Here is a 19,571-nt window from a genome sequence, read left to right on the forward strand (position 1 = left end):
GAGTTTTTCTCTGGAGGCATTTATTATAAGGCTATCTCATTAGAAAATTGAATTGAAAACTGCTTTTTTCGTCATGCTGATACATACACATGAAGTTGTTTGTATACATAACATGATAAGGGAAAAAACAAAAGAAAGCCTTTGGAGCTAAAAGTTTGGAGCTACTGGTCTCTGAGAAGTTACAACTGAAGTTTGGTGCAGTTCTAGAGGAAAGCCATGCATTTTTATAGTCAAGACAGTTTTTGGTCACTAATAGGTGGTCAGTTTGTGCAACAAGTAAACCAGAATGATTTCAGAGGTAAACAGAAGATAAGAAAGAGGGTGTCTAGGATTTTTTTTTTTTTTTTTAACTTTCTGTAAAGTTCAGGTCATGCATCATCTCTAATGAGCTTGATAAACCCTAGCAAGGCAAATGTGCTGTAATTCATCATGTTTCCCATTTCAAAAGTGACAGGCAACCGATGGGGAAAAAGTCTTTATTTTGCAGCAATAAAGAAAAAGAGGCAAAATAATTACATTTAAAACAATATCTGCAAAGAAACCCTTGCAGTGCACATCAAATATGAAAAACAGTCTATATGTGGATTTTTGTTCGGTTGATGTTGCACCAAAACTTCCTGTTACTGTCTGTTAGAAAACAGTTTTCATTTTTTTGTTGAAATCTCGGAGAATTAAAAAAAAATCTTTTCAAAATTTGACAGATAATGTCTTCTTATTGTGTCCTCTTATTGTGAGAAATAGCAATGTTTACAGTTGTTAGAAAGGCACCATTAGCTTTCCTGCTATCCTATTAAATACTATGACACAAAATGTTGAGAGGTCTAAATTAAATTGGTTCTGTAAAGAACCATAATGTATTTATAGTAATTTTCTGAGGATATTTGCCTACTTTTAGAAGTGGTTCCATAAAATAACACTCCCCAAAATGCGTCTCTTTGTGCTGTAACTATTCCCTTTGGAAATCAATCACATTTTCTTATAATATGGATCTAAACATCTCAGACCTCACACAGAGGCACGAGTTGGCAACAAAATGAATATATGGGGGCCATAATCACATCTTTAATGCTGCAAGTCGTTATGCCTTATCTGCAAGAATGAGGGAGGATGAAATAAGATTTGGACACACTAAGAAAAAATATAAGCCACTGCCCAAAAGAAATGCTGATTTTTACCATATCTCAGCACCACAACCTCCCTGCGTAATCACAAAATATGTCACTTTATATAATGGCTGCAGAAATCAATTTGTCTTTATTAAGAAGTTTAAGGACTATGTTTATTTAAAGTTATAATCTGCACACTAATGAACAGGAATGCTGTGCAGGGATAGTAGCTTTTGTGTTAAGAATATAAGAAGTACATTTACAAAAAGATTTCAAATTCAGAGACACATTTGGTTCTAAATCATTAGAATTACTGGCAAACTTGAATTTTCACGTTGAGGTGCTGGGGGTCAGTGATCTCCAGGGTTAAGATGGAATCTGTTTTCTCCAGCTTTCTTTGCACATTAGAATACATTATATTTGGTAGATTTAGGAGGAAAAGTCCTGTGGGACTTATAGTAATTGATTTTATATGGTATGAATAGAGGCGTACTTGCCAAGTGAATTCCATCATTGTTACATCCTTATCATTGGCTTTTTAAAAATGGCATTCTAGTAGTGAACAGTCCAATCTACTTGCCACTGAATTATTAATATACTGAGGCTTATTTTAGGCAAATTTTGTTTTTTTGGGCTACTCACAAAGAGCACCTTTCCACTACCTTTGAGCTCTTTAATAAAAAAGAAAATGAAAAATGTGATTATTTAAATCCATCTTCTCAACCCATGTATATTCTATAGAATGAAACACAAAAGTGACTTCTACTCATAAAAGTTTTTCCATCTGTTACTTTAAGGACAAGGACATAGGTTTTCTTCTTCCCTGGTTTGTCAAAGAGAGGAGGTTGAAAGTCTGTTCATAGCTCCATCCTGCTTTTTCTATATTTTAGAAGCACTGCAGAAGATGAAACATAGAAACATAGAACACAGGAAAACTTCACTGAAACATAGGCTCAGAGCTGAAAATGACAAGCTCTACACAAGGGAACTAGTTAGCGATGTGCTGTCCTTATTGCAGGGATTAGGAATATTTTCCATGATTGCAAACCCCTGCCTGGCTTGTTTGTCAGAATTCCAAGGCAAACATTTAGTTGCCCATAAAGCATATGTTTGAATATCCTATAGTTCATGAGACTTTCCCTTTTCCTTCTGAACCCCCTTTTCTGCCCAAAGAGTATTAGGTAGCTCGTCCTTTCCTTTCCTTCTTTCAGAGTTCTGGGATTATAACTGTCTACCACCATGCTCAGTTTCTTTCTTTTAGGAAAAGAAATTTTAAGAATTTCAATTCAAGCTCCATTAGATTATTAGTTATTTTTCTGATGCCATAAATAGCTACTTTTAGCTACTGGTAATCATACCTTTTCACAAATACTTATCTTGCTATTCCTTCCTACTTATTCTTCAATGAATGATTTTTTTTGCTGCATTTCTGGCCCTTTTCATTTAATATTTTGAGACAAGGTCTTGATAAATTCCCCAGATTAAGCTCACACTTGACATCCTCCTGCCTCAGCCTCTGGAGTTCTGGAATTATAGCAGTGTGCCGCCATTTCTAGCTTCAGTGAACAAAGTCTGATGAAGGGAGGAATCAGCGATTTCAACCATTACTATTTTTGCCTTTTTATTTTTCTCTCAAAGTCCTTTAAATAATGTGATACTCAAGATGCTTTTGGATGTATACCTCTGGATTCCTCAGAACTTGAATTACAATTTATACTCTAATATTTTAAAAAGAATGGGCAAAACAGTAGTCTGTGCTTTTCATTCCATTAAATAATATCCAATGATAAATTAATTGTAACAAGCCTGATAGAATTTAACATCCAGTGAAGCGGGATTTGTGGGGACCATGATGAGAACGGGAAATGTTCTTGGAGACCCTAGGCTGGAGGGAGATGGAAATTTACAGGCATCTTTGTCAGTTGAGCCCGATTGACAAGGCTGATGGGTTGTCCACAATTTCAATAAAGACAAACCAGTATTTTGGAAAGAGGGAAGGAGGGGTGGGGAGGCACATTTCATACTGATGCAATTCATTCCTTGAAGATTTTATTATCTGGCCTCTGCCCATTTAATCATGGGTAATAGGCCTTTTTCAGTGTTTCTGTCTTTTTTTTAAATTAGTACTTTCTTAGCTAGAGCTGCCAAAGGGTTACTGTCAGCCAGCTGAAGAAAGTTTGTGTTCCAATAAGGATGGCACTGGGGAGGACTTGAGGTCATAGCTCTTTCCTGCTACCCTGTTAACTTCATCTCTCTCTGAGATGCCACACAAACAGAGAAATCGTGACCCAGCAGTTGCAGCAGACGTGTGTTCTAAGCTCCAAGTCAGAGACCTTTGGGCAGAAACAGCCACGCTTCGGAACATAACCAGGGTCTAGTTGCAAGGCAGTCTGTTGGGACTGCACACAGTTCTTGCTAATTTCTGGACTGTCCTTGAACCGGCATCCTCCGGTTCTCCACCTGCACTCCTTCCATGCTTTGATATCAGCAGAAGGAAAAGTAGAAAACATCATGGGAGAAAAGGAAGCTTACTATCAAGCTGTATTCCTGGCCCAAGAACTTGGGGAATTACCAAATCCTGAGCTCCTATTAATTCCAGCAATGAAACTAATAATATAGAAAAGTATTTTTGTTGTTTAGCAGAAGACAAATTTCTACCTGTGAAAGCAACAAGAATGTGTCATGTGTAGCCCAGGCAATCAACATCTTTGCAGGGATTGTGGGATGCCAGTCAATGTGCTATAATATACAAATATTTTTGAATTTCCCTTTTGTGCTAAAATGTTATGTTAAAGATACATTTCTTTACTGTGTCTAAAAGAAGCACAGGAAAAATAAAGGTCTAGGCATTAGGGGGTGGGATTGTGAAAGCAGCGGCCAAAGAACTTTGTTTAAAGATGCTTCTGAGAGTTATTTATTTCAATAGGGATATAAACCTCCCTGAAAGCTTTTTTCTTCCTTGCTTCTGTTGCTGCAAGTTTTCCTGTCTGGGTGGATATCAGAAAGTATGACTCAGCTTTGAACCTGCTGGGTAAAAGGAATACTTGGTCCTCCCATTTAAAACAACCGGATTTTTGCTATTCGAACATAGGAAAGCTAATTACACTCTAGCAAATTCTCCTCAGTCTACCAAACACAGAAAAAAAACACAGTGACAGAAACTGAAAGGCCAAAAAAAGAGAAAAGAGTCCCTAAGACCTAATGAATCCAAACTAAACACCTCTCCACAGAAATGTCAAACATTTCTCTTAGCACAAAACAAGGCTTAAAGAATTCCCTGCTTTTGTCTCTGGCCTAATTCCTTAAGCAGAGAGGGGGATTTTCCTCTGGGAGTGTTATTTCACAAAGAACGAAACAGCAAATAAACAAAAGACTCTCAAAGAGAGAGAGAGTATAAATAAAATTCATGACTCCTTAAAGAGTTTACACTGAAAGAATGTGGAGGATTATTTACAATTAAAGCATAGCCCGTAGAAGAGTTATTATATAGAGCAATAGATAGATATCAAAAGAGTGAGAGCTCATTTTGTTCACAAGAAAAGTGCACCTGGATACTTTGCACTTTGGAAAAAAAATTATGAAAGTTCATTTTCTTACAATCCTTTTGTTGTGGCTTTTGTTGTATACATACTTAAAACATACATTCAGCATAGTATCTTCTAATTAATTTATATCATTTATTTTAAAAACTTAGATTTAAAAAATTGCTATTTGATTTAAAAAAATAAGCCTGAAAGATAAGTTTCCAAGAAAAAGTTTATCTGCATGTAAGTGGAAAAGTAATTTTCTAAATCCAGTGAACATTTAAAAATGAGTGTTTTCAGTGGTGAAATTAATCTTTGTGTTGAACAAACAACAAGTTGTACTCTATTAAGGAAAGAAGTTTGAATTAACAGAAAATTTAGAACTATCTAGTTTTCTGACAAATGATTCCATAACACAATGTAGTGAATAGAAATGAGGATAGAGGACATAAGATGAATCATATTAAGATTTTGATATTAATATACTAGGCAGACAGAAATAAATGGTTATTAAGATAACGAAGCAGAGTCTAAGGAAATCATTTGATTATAAATTTTAAAGCAATTAGTCCTCTTTTCAAAGTGCGTGTGTATTTACCAGGTGTCTGAATTCTACTTTGAGTGTGAATTAAAACAATGTTGATAATAACAGTAAAAGCCGTGGTACAACAGCCACATAGACAAGCGGAGTTTAAAGGTGGAGTCCAGCTAAAAAGCATAGTCTTCTAGAGGCTTAAATCATGCGCCTGGGAGAAGGGGCTGAGGATTTAAGTGCTTGCAGCGTTTATAGCGGAGTTTAGGTTGAGTTTTATCCTGACGTGCCTGTCTCAGTGAAATATCTGAAACATTTGGCCCCACAAGATTAAAAGAACAGTGCTTATATTTAGCATCTGCTGCCCTGAACTCCAACTTTGCTACTAATAAAATTCAGCTCTATGGAAAAGAATTTGAATCCCAGCTGGGCAGTTTTCAAAATAAGATGAAAAGTTAAGCAGGCAATTGGTGTGTATTTAGGGCTCAAAACACCTTGCCCCCTAAGAAGACTTGAAGGAGTTAATCCCTTCTCAAGATAATCCACTAAAGAGCATCCTTCATTATGATGTTAAAAGCAAGGGTCAGTGCCGGGGAGGCTAACAATAGGACAGGGGGCTTTTCAGTCCCAATCACATTCTTCCCAGGTTAGAAACAGAAACTGCTGTGATTCTAGTTGAAAATAGAGCTGGACTTTCTCTTGAGTAAAATATTCAGATGGAAGGAGAGGGACAAAATCAACCACCAGAACCAAGTTCCTCATTGGATGGTTTTTTAATCTTTTAAAAAAATGATTGTCCTGTCATGAAAGAAATAGGTCTATAACTTAATAATTACACAACGTGGAAAAAACTTGACTCCATAGAAAAGTGAATTTTGGATTAAATGATATTTATTCTATTACCCCCACCTCACAATATAGTTAATGAACACAAAACTCAACATAAACTTTTACCAAAGCCGTGTGCTAAAGTTATTTGGTGAGAATTCTGCTTCATGGTCAGACTTTATTTTTCAAAGAATCTTAACCATTTTTTATAAGTAACAAGACAAAGTATTTTGTTTGTTTGCAAATTAATCTAAAACATCTATTTAGAACCTTGTTCTTACTGTCTTAGCACATTTCATTTTCACAGTCATACAATTTACTGTTGAAAAAATTTGAATGTCACTTTCAAAATATTTTTAGGAGGTAGTTTTAAAATTAAAAAATCCTATAACATGTTCAATATAAGCCCTTATCTTAGATAAATCAGGATAGCAAAGTTTCGGAATATTTTCTTTTCTTTTCTCTTTATTCAAAGTACAAATGCATGTTTTTGGAAAGCATATCTGTTTTTAAAGAACTTCATCACTACAACACTAAATCCAGACAAAGAAATTTTTTTTCAGAAGTGTTTTTCAAGTGGAATCAAGTGAGATTCCTAAACGTATGTTTGTCTGCTTTATCCCACAAGATGTCTGTCGAGCCCCTAGTATGTTCCAGACAGCTGAGCTCAAGCCAAAAGCCCTGTTGAAGCTCCCATGCAGCTGCTAGTGGACAGTACAACTCTAGGGGGGTCAGTTGGGCATAGTGGGGTGATGCTAAGTTACTGGAACTTAGGGAACATTTGGTTGCTATGATTTGGACTTGGATGAACTGAAGAACCACCTGTAAACATTGGCAAGATATAGAATTTAAAACATAAAAGAACATATGATACGTAAATAGAAGTCATCTGAATGTAGTCAAGGACCTTATAGTATATGGGGAAATCCTGAAGTGAGAATTTGTGTGTGCGTGCGTGTGTGTGCGTGTGTGTGTGTGTGTGTTGGTACTAGGGATCAAACTAAGGACATTTAAACTGAGCTGCATCTCCAGCCCTTTATTATTTTTAAGTTTGAGGCAAGGTCTTTCTAAGTCACTAAGTTGCCCAGATGGGCTTGAACTTGCAGTCCTCCTGCCACAAAATCCCAGAGTGCTGGGGTCACAGGCATGTACTGTAATGATTGGCTTTAGGCCAGATTTTTAAACAGAATTTTATTCATTGTCTATTTTCATGCAATGCATCCTGAAAGGATCTTTAAAGTCAGATTTTTGCTACTTATCAAGGATATGACTTTGCTTCTGTTTCCTTACTTGTATTAAATGAGAGTAACTATGCCTGAGCTATAGACTGGTGGGAAGATTGTGAGACAGCGTATGAAAACCTATATTGTCTGAAGACATTAGGGTAACGAATGAATGCCTTGCAGTCTGGTAGACCCTGGTCGTACTCTGTGACATTGCACAAGTTCCCTTGTCTTACTGCTGCAGAAATCATTGTCATCTAGAAAGTGAGAGTACTGCCAGGTTTCTGGAAATACAAGTGAATATGGTATGTAAATAATCCAGGGCCTGACCCACATTTGCCCTCCAATAATTTTAGCCAAAAAATAATGAAAATATATATATTGTAAAATGTCAAAGATATAGCAAATTTGCAAGAAAAACTAGATTTTATAAATATGTGTATCTTTATTTTAAAGGGAAACAGAATGTATTTGACTGATGAAAGGAGTGTATTTGTTACTAAAGATTTTGATCTTATTAGTCAAAAAGCATTTTCCTAGTCCATACACCAGCAGCTGAATTTTACTAAAAAGACAAAAAATATTAATTAATTAATTAATGTAGATTCATTATCTCTTTTTCCCTTACCCCACTCTACACTACTGGGGAGAACAAGTTATTGAATATTAAAAGTAAGTAGTCCTTTTCTACAATTGTAGATTCTGAGAACTGTGAGTTGCATTTGACTTGACTTTTCTTCATTCATCATATATTCATTGAGCTGCATTTATCAGGAGAACAAAGCAGCATTTGTATACAGTTTCCTTTTTATTGTTACTTCAATCAATCACCTCAATTTTCAAATAAATATTATTCCTGATTTTTGTCTTAATAAACGAAAAGCAGGTTAGAAGTGTGCCCAAGGACAGTGTGCTGGAGAACAAAAAGCAAAGCCAGAATAGACACTGGGACATCTTCTCCACGTGCCCTGAGTAGGCAGTGTCTGGGTTTCTTTCCACTCGATTCTCCCACATTCTGATATTCTGGAACTCACAGGAGCTTCTGGTTGTCTTGGACCCCTGCAGTCCTAGCAACTTTATGAATGGGACTACTGGCTTCCTCCACCATTCTACCAGCTTGACTCTGCACTAAGGCTGGGAGCTATTTCAGTACTTGTCTGTCTCAAGGAAAGACTGGTGGGCCTAAGCAACCCCACAAAGGACCTCAAAATACTGTGTGCACATGTGCTATAGGTCAAAGTGTTCTCTAAGTGAGTAACTTTGATCCTTCCTCAAGGAAGGAGTATGGTGAGTTTGGAAGAGCACCTTGATATTGCTTAGGGAGGACAACCAGGCCAAACATTGACTCTGAATACCGTTCCCCTTCATAGAATACCAGGCATTGGATAAGTGTTCAATAATTACTAATTGAATTGAATGCATTTGGCAAAATAAAAGAAAAAAATGTGGGTCATAGAATTTCTTAGGTTAAGAAGCAATCTTGAATTCACAGCTTAATCAATAATGATTTGCAGATTCATTATTTCCCAACTCTCTGTCTGTACTCCTGTCTGCTTCATTATTTTTAAGCCTTTACTAGGTATATAAATACTTTTCTCTTTAATGAGAATGAAGCTGGACTGTCTGTACTTTATCAGCAAGTTACATTTTACTCATAAACGTTTCAGTTTCTGGATAACCCTTTTTATCATGCTTTAATTTATCATGCTTTCTTTCTTATCTTCTTCTTCAAAAAAGATATAACAACGTGAAGAAACTTTTATTGGCCAGAAGAGAGAATATATTTCATCAGTTGGACTGATAATTCAACTTCCTGATTATGCCAAGGAAAGTTCAATTTAGGGAGAGATGGACAGCTGGGAGCTCCCTTTGAAATCCAACTACCTTGCATAGCTAGACTTTCACTTGATCTTGGAACTGTTGGTGAAATTGGAAAAATACTGTATAGATAGTATAAAAATGAGATGGTGATAGTCCTCAAAAAATTCATCACTTAATATGTCCTTTTTCATCTGTCCCTTTTCCTTGTGACTTGAATCTTTGTACTCACACACTTTAAATATATTTTTGAAAAAGATATTTTTCAAAATTTTCACTGAAATATTTTCACTGAAATGTCATTTGTTATTAATATTAGAATACTGATATGACATAATTACTGTATTGTGAGGCAAAATTAGAATTGGAATACAATGGAAACATCCTATAATATTGTAGATTTTTGTTTTACTGCTCCCAGTGCAGAGGAGGTGAGCAGCCCGGTTGCCAGCAGAACACACCCTCCTTGTTGAAATGAGAAGACATGTAAACAAGCCTCAAAACCAGACTTCCATATCACCTACAGCAATCCCAAAGGGAAATGAGATGGAACACTCTGATACTCAACAACCTGGACTCCCTGAACTGGCAACAAAAGAGGGTTTGGAAAAATGAAATCATAAATAATTTCTCGCATAACAGCGGAGATTGTGCCCATAGTGCAAGACATGATTAATAAATCTAGAGAGGACACAGATAAAAAAATAGAGGAGCTGAGGAACATGATGAAATCCCAACATAGGAAACAAATGGAATCCATAAAACAGATGCAAACAGATTTCCAGGAGATTAAAAACTCCACTTAAAGTGTACACAGCAGAATGAGCCAATGTGAGGACAGAATTTCAGATACAGAAGATAAGATTGCAATTAGTGACCAGGAAAAGAAAAATTGCTTTAAAATAGTAAGGGACCATGAGAAACCAATCCAGCAGCTGCTGGATGATGCAAAGAAGAATAATATAAGACTGATTGGAGTCAATGAAGAAACAGGAGAGAGTGCAGATGACATTAAAAACAAAAACAAAAAACTGTTCACAGAAGTGATGGCAGAAAACTTCCCAAGCAGGGGAAAAGAACTTGACATACAGATAAGTGAGGCATATAGGACTCCAACTACCACTGATAAAAAAAATCTACACATAGGCATATAATTGTAAAGATTCCAGAAATTCAACAAAAGAACAAAATTCTATAAGAAGTTAGAGACAAGAAACAAATCACATACAAAGCAAAGCCCATCAAAATCACAGCAGACTTCTCAACACAAACCCTGAACTCAAGAAGAGCCTGGAGTGAAGTATTTCAAGCTCTAAAAGAAATCAACCTCCAACCTAGACTGTTGTATCCTGCAAAACTATCTTTCAAAATTGATGGGGAAACAAGATAATTCTGTAACAGAGAACACCTGAGAAACTTCATGAATACCAAACCAGCACTCCAAAGAATGTTAGAAAATATCTTAGAAAAAGACAATGAGGATCATGTCCCCAGGAAGCCCAGCAGAATGAATCCATTGGGCATGACAAGAAATTAAACACAAAGGGGGAGAATCCAACAAAAAGAAAATGTCATGACAAGGATAAGTACATATGTATCAGTTATAACCGCCAATATTAATGGTCTCAATTCACCAATGAAAAGAAATAGACTGGCAGAATGGATCAAGAAGCAAGATCCAACAATATGCTGCATACAAGAAACACAATTCAAAAAGAAACTCATAGACTAAAAGCTAAAGGGTGGAAAACAATACTCCATGTGACAGGAACCTGAAAAAAAGCAGGAGTAGCTATCCTCTTTGTAGATCAAGTGGATTTCAAACCAACACTGATTAAGAGAGACAAAGAAGGACACTACATCCTTGTAAAGGAAACAATCAAACAGGAAGAGATGACAATCATAAATATTTATGTACCAAACACTAGTGTGCCCAACTATATAAAACAAATACTAATGGACATGAAAAATCATATAAGCACTAATACAATAGTAGTGGGGAACTTCAATACTCCACTGTCACAAATAGATGAACTAGACAAAAAATAAGCAACAAAATAGTAGAACTCAATCAAACTCTTGAACAAATTTAACTGACATTTATAGAGTGTTCCATCCCACAAAATCAGAATACACATTATATTCAGCTGCACATGGGTCATTCTCCAAAAGAGACCACATACTTGCTCATAGAACATATTTAAGTAAGTGCAAAGGAATTGAAGTTATCTCCTGTATATTATCAGACCATAGTGTGATGAAATTGGAGATCAATAGCAAAAGAAACTCAAAAAATTTCATAAACACATGGAAGTTGAACAACACACTTCTGAATAACCAAAGGGTCACAGAGTAAATTAAAGAAGAAATCAGACAGTTCTTTCAATTAGATGACAATACAACATATTAGAATCAGTGGAACACAATGGAAGCATTCTTACGAGGGAAATTCATAGCAGTGAATAATCATATTAATAAAACAGAGTGAGCCTAATTAAACAACCTGATGTTGAACCTCAAGCTTCTAGAAAAAGAAGAGCAGGACAAACCCAAAGCTCATACAAGGGGGGAAATTATAAAGATCAGAGCAAATATCAATGCAATGCAGACTAAGAGAACGATGCAAAAAATCAACGAAGCCAAGAGTTGGTTCTTTGAAAGAACAAACAAAATTGACAAACCCTTAGCCACCCATATCAGAAAGAGGAAAGAAAAGGCCCAAATCCATGCAATTAGGAATGCAAAGGGTGAAATTACAATGGACTCAGCAGAAATCCAGAGGATCATCAGTACCTACTTCGAGAACCTATATGCCAATAAGATGGAAAATACAGAAGAAATGGACAGATTCCTAGATTTGTATGAATTACCAAAGATGAATGAAGAAGACCTAAAAATTCTAAATAACCCAGTATCAATCAATGAAATTGAAAACATAATAAAAAACTTACCAACTAAGAAAAGCCTGGGTCCTGATGGCTTCACTGCTGAATTCTGCAAGACATTTAGAGAGGAACTACTGCCACTACTGTTTAAACTCTTCGATGAAATTGAGAGGGAAGAAATACTCTCAAATTCATTCCTGGAAGCAAGCATCACCTTGGTCCCCAAAGCAGAGAAAGACCCACCTGAAAAAGAGAATTCTAGGCCAATCTCAGTACGAACATAGATGCAAAAATTTTTAATAAGACACTGGCAAATAGAATGCAGAAGCTCATCAAGAAGATCATACACCCTGACCAAGTGGGATTCATCCCAGGGATGGTTCAACATATGCAATTCAATAGATGTAATATACTATATCAATAGAGCCAAGGACAAAAACCATATGATTATCTCCATAGATTCAGAAAAAGCATTCAACAAAACCCAACAGGCATTTATGATAAAAACTGTACAAAAAATTGGAATAGACGGTCTCTAATTCAATCTGGTAAAAGCCATCGATGAAAAACCAACAGCCAATATCATACTAAATGGTCAAAAACTGAAATCCTTCACACTAAAATCAGGAACAAGACAAGGATGTCCACCATCACCACTCTTGTTCAATATAGTTCTGGAAACATTAGCCACGGCAATTAGACAAGAGAAAGAAATAAAAGGAATAAAGATAGGTAATGAAGAAGTCAAATTGTCATTATTTGCAGATGAAATGATACTCTATATAGAAGACCCCAAGAATGCCATGAAAAGTCTTCTAGACTTAATAACCAAATTCAGTAAAGTAGGTGTATACAAGGTCAACACAAAAAATCAATAGCTAGAAAAGCTGAGCCAGTCCCAGGACACGGGAGGAAGCTCCCACACCACCATTCCATGCTCCTAGGGCACAGAAGGTGAGCCAGTCCCAGAACCCAGAATGAAGCTCCCCCACCGCCATTCCACATTCCTAGGGCAGGGAAGGTGAGCCGCCCGGGTGCCAGAAGCACCCTGCCCCCCATGGAAATGAGAAGACACGTAAACAAGCCTTAAAAACAGCCTTCTGGATCACCTACAGCAACCCTAAAGGGAAATGAGATGGAACAATCTGATACTCAACCACCTGGACTCTTGGAACTGGCAACAAAAGAGGATCTGCGAAAAATGAAATCAGAAATAATTACTCAGATAACAGCAAAGATTGTGCTCACAGTGCAAGACATGATTAATAAATCTAGAGAGGACACAGATAAAAAAATAGAGGCGCTGAGGAACATGATGGAATCCCAACACAGGAAACAAATATAAACCATAAAACAGATACAAACAGATTTCCAGGAGATTAAAAACTCCATCAAAAGTCTGCGCAGCGGAATGAACTAATGTGAGGATAGAATTTCAGATATAGGAGATAAGATTGCAATTAGTGACCAGGAAAAGAAAAATTGCTTTAAAATTTTAAGGGAACACAAGAAATCAATTCAGCAGCTGCTGGATGATGCAAAGAAGAATAACATAAGACTGATTGGAATCAATGAAGAAAGAGGAGAGAGTGCAGATGACATAAAAAAAACTGTTCACAGGAGTGATGGCAGAAAATTTCCCAAGCAGGGGAAAGTACAGATAAATGAGGCATATAGGACTCCAGCTAGCCTTGATCAAAAAAAGTCTACACATAGGCATATAATAGTTAGGATTCCAGAAATCCATCAGAAGAACAAAATTCTACAAGCAGTGAGAGAAAAGAAACAAATCACATACAAAGGAAAGCCCGTCAGAATGACAGCAGACTTCTCAATGCAAACCCTCAAGGCAAGAAGAGCTTGGAGTGATGTATTTCAAGCCCTAAAGGAAAACAGCCTCCAACCCAGATTAACGTACTCTGCAAAACTGTCTTTCAAAATTGATGGAGAAATAAGATACTTTCATGATAAAGAGCACCTTAGGGACTTCATGAATACCAAACCAGGACTCAAAAAAATTTAGACAATACCCTAGGAAAAGACAATGAGTATCACAACTCCAGGAAGCCCAGCAAAATGAATCCACTGGACTTGACAAATTAAAAGCAAAGGGGGAGACTCCAACAAAAAGAAAAAGTCATGACAAGGCTTTTAAAACTTTTGACTTCATCTCCCTAATGAGTGTATAATTCAATGTTGTTATTGTACTGATTAGTATTTTTCTGATTCTAGAGTTGCACACCTTTCCTTGTGCTGTACTGGCTATTTATCATCTTCTTATGTCTACTTTTTAACTGGGTTGTCTATTAATGAGCTGTAAGAGTTCTTTATATAGTCTGGTCATAGGTTATATGCATTGTAAATATGGTCTTTTTAAGGACTACTTTTCATTTTAATGATGTCATTTAAAGTTCTGAATTTTGACAAATCTCACTTATCAATGTTTTTTCTTTTATACATCATGTTTTTTGTATCCTAGGTAGCTCTTGCCTAGCCTAAATTCATAAATATTTTCCCTTATAATTTCTTCTTAAAGTTTTATACTTTTAGGCTTTCTTATTTAGGTTCATAGATCCCTTCAAGTTATTTTTATGTGTGGAAATAAAGGGTTGAGGCTAATTTTTTATGCATGGATACCAGGTGTTCTAGTGCCATTTGCTGAAAACACTATCTTTTCCTCAGGTCTTGAATTGAGTTTATATTCTACAAAATGTTAATGTTAAATAATCTTTCAAAACTCAATGGACCATATATATGTGGTTCTATTTCTAGATTCTCTGTTTTATTCCAATATCTATATGTCTTTCCTTACACCAAAACACCTTGATTACTGTAGCTTTAGAAGAAGTCTTAAAATTAGGTACTAAATGTCTTCCAACACTGTTTTTTTTTTTTTAACTTTTCTAGGTCCTTTGTACTCCTACATAACTTTTAAATTTCAATATCCAGTTCTTCATTTATAGCAAGTATACATAGACCTGAATTTTTATATATACCTTGTGTTTTCTAATCCTGCTAAATTCAAATACAAGTTCTAAGGGCTCCTAGAGATTTCTTAGTATTTTCTCTGTAGATGATCATTTCATCCACATAAAAAGATTTTACTTCTACCTTGCCAATCCTATCCTAATTGTGTCATTTTATTGCCAGACTATTTTGGTTTGGGCCTAGGTTTCAAAGTTTAATGGACAGATGAAGAGTGAGCATATCTGCCCTTGTTCCCCACCTTAAGAAGAAAGCATTGTATCTTTTCCATTCATAGAAGGCATTCTTGTGGGAAGTATGGAGTACATGTCTTTAATCTGTTGAGAAGGTTCTGTTCTACTTTTAGTCTCCTGATAGCTCTTACAATGAACAGCTGTAGAATTTAGTCCAATACTTTTTCTCCAACTAGTGACAGGATCATATGGCTTTTTCCTTTCCTCTGTTAAAATGATGTCTTTTGGGGCTGGATCTGCCAATGCTGAACCAGCACTGCCATCCCTATAACAAAACCACTTTCTACATACTGCCAGATCTGATTTCTAATAGTTTGTTTTGTTAAACAAATTTCTATCTATGTTCATACTTTTTTCTTCTATTATCTTTATCCAGTTTTAGGATTAGCACAATGTTGATTTTCTAAAATGAGGGGAGAAGTGTTCCTTCCTTTTTCTGCTTTAATTGTTTGATATAATTTATCAGTTAAAATGTATATGAGCCTGCTGTTGTCATATAGGTAAGTTTTCAAGCTAGGAATATGCTTTCTTTAATAGATGCTATTCAAATTTTATATTTCCTCCAGAGTTAGTTCCATTAATTTGTCTTCCTAGGTACTTCTTAGAAGTTGTCAAATTTATTTCAAAACATATTTTTGAAATATACTTTCTATATCCTTTTAAATTCTGTAAAATCTGTGGTAATGTCTCCTAGAACTTGATACTGTAATTTAAGAAATGTATAATTGATATTGTGAAACAGGAAGAAAAGGTCTAAAGGTGCAGGGCAAGTGGGAGGGGTAGGGGAAAGGAAAAAAGGGAAAAGAAAAAATATGAGAAAAGGAAAAAAATGGAAACAAAGTCTTTGCAAATAGGGAATGGTGGAGGGGTTGAAGGGAGGGCAGGGGAAGGGCGGAGGGCGGGGGAGAACCTAGATACTCATGCAATGGTACAAGGTCCCAATGATGAATGTAACTGTATTTTATACTGAAAATGTACCAATAAACTTAATGGGAAAAAAAGAAAAAAAGAAATATAATCATAAAACAAAACCAATTCTAGGTAACAGAGACATGGCAGGGGGTATTACAACCCCCAAGTTGAAACTATACTACAAAGCTACTGTGTTAAAAACAGCATCGTACTGGCAAAGAATCAGACCTGAGGACCAGTGGAACAGATTAGAAGATGCAGAAACAACTCCAGACACACTCAGCCACCTCATCTTCGACAAAGGAGCCGAACACCCTCACTGGAGGAAAGATAGTCTTTTTAATAAGTGGTTCTGGAAAAATTGGGTTTCAACTTGCCCAAGATTAAAACTAGACCTATATCTCTCACCATGAACTAAACTAAAATCAAAATGGATTAAAGATCTAAATATTAAAACAGAAATGCTGAACTGGCTGGAACAGAGGTTAGGTAGAACTCTCTTGAAGACATTGGTGTAGGAAAAGATTTTATGAATAAAACCTCAGTTGCCCATGAACTGGCACAATCAACAAGCAGGATCTCTTCTTATTACAAAGCTTCTGCACAGCAAGAGAAACCAGCAAAGTGTGAAGAGACAACCCACAATATGGGAAAAAATTTTCACCTGCTGTTCCTCAGACAAAGGTCTACTCCCTAGAATCTATAAAGAACTTAAAAACATCAGACCTCCCAAATTTAAAGACCCAATGCAAAAATGAGCATCTGAAATGAACAGATATTTCTCAGACAAAGAAGTAGAAATACCAAATAAACATATGAAAAAAATGTTCCACATCACTCGTCATTTGAAAGATGCAAATGAAAACAATGCTGAGATTCTACCTCACCCCAGAAAGAATGGCTGCTATCATGAAATCAACCTATAACAAATACTAGTGGGGCTGTGGGGAAAGCGGAGCCATGCTCCATTGCTGGTTGGAGTGTAGACTGGTGCAACCACTGTGGGAATCAGTATGGAGATACCTCAAAGAACTAGGACTGGAAGTCCCATTTGCCCCAGCTATTCCCCTTGCTGGGTATCTTCCCCAAAGAATTAAAAGAATCACATTACAATGATATATGTGCACCCATGTTTATAGCAGCACAGTTTGTAATGGCTATAACTTGGAAGCAGCCCAAATGCCCATCACCTGGAGACTGGATAAAGAAACTGTGTTCTTTTTATATATAAAATGGAGTATTACTCAGCCATAAAGAATGAGAAACTAGAGACATTTATAGCTCAGTGGATGCACATTGAGGCGATACTCTTAAGTGAAATAAATGGGACACAGATATGTAAATACCAAATAGTTTCTCTAGTATGAGAAACAGAAAGTGTAAATAAGGACTAAAACCTGTAATAGATAACGTGAAATAGGAAGAAAAGGGGCAAAGGGGAAAGGGAAGTGGGAGGGGTAGGGGAAAGGAAAGAAGGGAATGAAATTAATATGATAAAATGAAAACAAAGTCTTTGTAAATAGGGAGGGATGGAGGGGTTGAAGGGAAGGCAGGAGAAGGGGGAACAAATTAGAACCAAGAGAGACTATGTAAAGGTGCAAATTTCCAATGATGAATGTCATTATATTGTATACCTATAAGCCCACCTAATAAATCCCCTTGCATATGAAAAAAATTATTTTCTAAGAAATTTATATAAACAATGTGGTTGGTTAATATGTGTACACACAGGCCTGTTTGCTCACTAAGATATTTTACATTCAATGAAATATTACAAAATAGAAGCCACCGGTGTAGTTTGACTATTCTTTTTTAACATCTAACAAATTCATATGTTTTGGACAATTATAGAAATATCAAAATCGGATCAAATTTTATAGCTCAGAAAGTTAAATGATGAAAACTTGAAGACTTTAAAGCCAAATGAAACTGTTTATTCTTCAACTTCATTTAGCTAAAGAAAATATTTCCTGTTATTTCCAGAAGCACCTTTCCTCCCTACCTTGTTCAGCACATCTCAGATCCTTATCCAGCTCCAACCACAGGTTTACTGTGGCAGGGAGACTATAATGCAAGCTCCAGGGAACCCTGCCTCCTGGATTCACCCTCTTGGGCAGTCCCCTCTGCTTGAGTGGGGAGCTGAGTCTCACTTCTAACCAGAAAGACTGTACCCAAGGAGTGAGGATGTCACTGTTTCCATTCCCTTGCAGGACCCACTCACCATACTGACTATGGTGAGGCGAGGCACCATGTTGGAGAGCTCCCTTGGGAAAGAGCTGGAGGCTGAATGATCTACATGGAATGGCCAGGTAGAAACTAAGTCCCTCAGTCCACCAACCCCGAAGAAACCAAATCCTGGCAGCTGATCACCATTTAATTCAGTCTGGAAGTGATTACTTGTACATTTGAACTTTCAGATAAGATGCCAGCCCTGGCCAGCATCTTGATTACAGCCTTTCTAGAGAACTCACAGCAGCTTATTGTATTCCAGTTCCTGATGCACCGACTGTGACATAATAAATGTGTGTTGTGTAAGCTGCTTAACTTGCAGTCATTTATTATATAGTAATAGATATCAAACACTCAGACACACACTATTTACTTTTCACCGAACGTAATCAAAAGGATAAGCCCATTTCAAACGGCTTTTGCAGTAACCTAGTTGTTTTCCTTTTTTGGTCTATGACGAACCTTTGTAGAATGAAGACTTTCTACAACCACTTCAGAAATAAGTGACAAGAATTTTATAAGTCAAGGAGCTATCTACTGAATAAATGGAAGAGTGGTTTTATTGCTGCCTGAGTGCGAAGCTTTATTATTTATGTATTTTTTTTTTAGTCATTTGTAGTATTCAGATGGATCGAATAAACATATAAATTTATCTTGAAAAGTTCAACTGCTTATTTTAAAACATTTTTAAAAGCAAAAGTAAGTTTATTGCTTATGTAGCCTATCTTGAAAAGCTTGAAGATAATACAAGAGATTTTCCTATTAATTATTTATAACAATCATTACTCATTATATCCTTTAATCTGGAAGGGAAAACAGCAAACTTGACACTCATCATAAACAGCTGTCTTTGTTCACTTGGGATTTTATAAGAATATACATCAGGGATCTTGAAGGTTGACTTGTCCTATATGAATATGTCTTATAACTGTAATTTTGATATCAAAAAAGGTTGTAGTAACTTCTCGTCTAATGGTATCGTACAAATCATATTTTCTGAAATGACCAATTTCTCCCCCCCACAAAAAAAAAATCCACAATGCTTGTTAATCAACAACTTTTGAGGCATCTCATTTTGTACCAATTATCTCCAGGTCTTATCAATGTCTCTTTGGTACCCAGCATACATATCATTTCGACTTTCAGTTCTCAAGTCTGATAAAACTAATAAACCTACACTGCCAGAGGTGGCACATTAAGCTGGTAAAATGGTTTTCATCTTAATTGGATATGAGCACTGTTATCGCTAATAACCCCAGGATACTTCTAATTGGAGTCTCTCTCTCTCTTTTTAAA

The 19,571-nt window shown here is 36.2% G+C and overlaps 1 long non-coding RNA gene across 5 annotated transcripts in view; it reads left to right on the top strand.

Annotated features, from left to right (window-relative positions):
* The window catches only part of LOC101713598 (uncharacterized), a 43,303-nt gene that overhangs the window by 11,690 nt on the left and 12,042 nt on the right, over positions 1-19,571 (top strand). For 4 of the 5 annotated variants that reach the window (XR_015441704.1, XR_015441705.1, XR_015441703.1 and 1 more), the window contains exon 2: positions 18,257-18,355. The exons of the other annotated variant lie outside the window; for it this stretch is intronic. This is a non-coding gene — a long non-coding RNA (uncharacterized LOC101713598). The remainder of the gene's footprint in view (positions 1-18,256; positions 18,356-19,571) is intronic. 5 annotated transcript variants of the gene reach the window in all.

This window comes from Heterocephalus glaber, unplaced genomic scaffold, assembly GCF_053883595.1.
Source record: "Heterocephalus glaber isolate CG9 unplaced genomic scaffold, H.glaber_assembly_v1.0 deba00001531, whole genome shotgun sequence".
NCBI classification, from domain to species: Eukaryota; Metazoa; Chordata; class Mammalia; order Rodentia; family Bathyergidae; genus Heterocephalus; species Heterocephalus glaber.